This window comes from Pinus tabuliformis, chromosome 2_1 (assembly GCF_031772625.1).
Source record: "Pinus tabuliformis cultivar Carrire ecotype Pingquan chromosome 2_1, CPIR1, whole genome shotgun sequence".
NCBI classification, from domain to species: domain Eukaryota; kingdom Viridiplantae; phylum Streptophyta; class Pinopsida; order Pinales; family Pinaceae; genus Pinus; species Pinus tabuliformis.
The window spans coordinates 547807544-547809444 of record NC_142299.1 but is presented as its reverse complement, the minus strand read 5'-3'; positions in this window follow the sequence as shown (position 1 = coordinate 547809444).

The following is a 1901-nucleotide window of genomic DNA, read 5'->3' as shown; positions in this document are numbered from 1 at the left end:
CCAAATATTTGTATGAAGAAACTTTCTTTAAGCAGCTATTATCATATATCAAATTATCATACTTGATCTTTTGGATCTAATTATCATGGTTTTAATATTAGCGGTGTTAACATTTATACCCATCTTCTAGTAGTAACCTTGGAGGATTCTAAGCTTCTTGTTCAGATCATCATAGTGCCTGGCTAAAAGAATGATATTGTCATTATAAAGGAGAAGAATAATTACCATAATAGTATCGGTCCATCACATCGTGTAGCTTTGAGAAATTACTTTAGCTAATTAATGTCAATGGCAAAAAGGTACAGGATAAGGGACATTCTTGCTTAACTATGATATTGCAAGTAATTTCTTCTAACCAACATGAGTTGGTCTTGACCCTCATAGTAACATTCTTGTATAGCCTAGTCACAGTAACCCTTAGCTTGAGAGGAACTATTTATCTCTTCTAGACTCTTCCATAGTTTAATCCTTTCTAATGTAAAAAAAATAACATAAGAGATCAATCATATTATTGACATTCCTGAGCAATGATCCTAAGAGTAAAAATATGATCTATAGTTGACTAATGTCTCCTAAATATACCTTTCCCTTTAGCTCTTTTACCATGGCTTTCAAGTCAAAGGCTAATATTATTTTCCAAAATGAGTCCATACAACTTGACTAAAACATAACTAATCATAATGGTATTATAGTTAGACAAAATGTTTTAATAATGCTATATGGATAAGTACATCACATATTTATGCCATAATTTATGGATATGGTTCCAATATTCATGCATGATCTTTAGATATTTGTGTATGGATTTTTTAATACAAAAATAGAATCCTTGAAAGCAATTGATACTCACATAAAAAAATATATTTATAATAAACTATTTCCCATCATAATTTAAGCAAGTCCTTGAATAAAAAAATGGATAAAAGTAAGATGTAAATAAATATACTTTTTAAGATTGAGATCCCACCATTATCTATATTTTCAACACTTCTGTACGAGTAAAAGTGTAAATGTTTAGACTTGGTAGTGGTTACTATCCAACAAAATTTATGCAAGTCCTTGTGCCTCAATAATGAATTAGTTAATCCACTTCATGTGTCAATGTATTAGCTCTTTCAATAGCAAGACTATATGATTGTGACACTTCTTTCAATTTATATGGTAAAATAGATCTCAATTTATAGATACCATTTATATGTTATATATTCTAATGTGATACATATATTATGATATTCCTTTGTCTAAAAAATTGTTCATAATTTTCTTAATAAGAACAAAAAACAATATAGCAATTTGAATTTTATTATTTTGATTACGTTTAACATTTTATTATAAGTTGACAAACATTGTATTGTTTGAACCTAGGAAATACAACATCTCTCTAGTCTCTATATAATTTTAACCTTTTATTTTTTTTAATTGAGTCCACATGTAAATGTTAAAAGTTTACAACACTATAACATCATCAGCTAACATTTAATTTTTCTCGAGATTTAAAAAATGTTGACATAATTATTTACATTACACGTAGACATATCACTCTTTGCGCAATAATAACCAACATAGATCCATCTTAACACCAATATAGGGGAGATGTGTAGGTGTAATGTAAGTAGGTATATAAATGATCTGAATTTATACAGGAACACAACAATTTACAGACATAACCATAAATACAAAGATGCAGCAGAAATAATACTTTATTTCATTAATATCAAATACTAAAATATGCTTACAAACAAATGGAAATGTGACTAAATCAGGCGATGGTCGCTTATCTCTGAGATGAGATGTGGTGGCTACATGCCTGTGAAATGTGTTACAATGAGGCTTGGAGGCCTATTTAATATTGAGAAACAATGGAAAATCCTAACCATCAAAAAATCTAACCCTAGAAGATG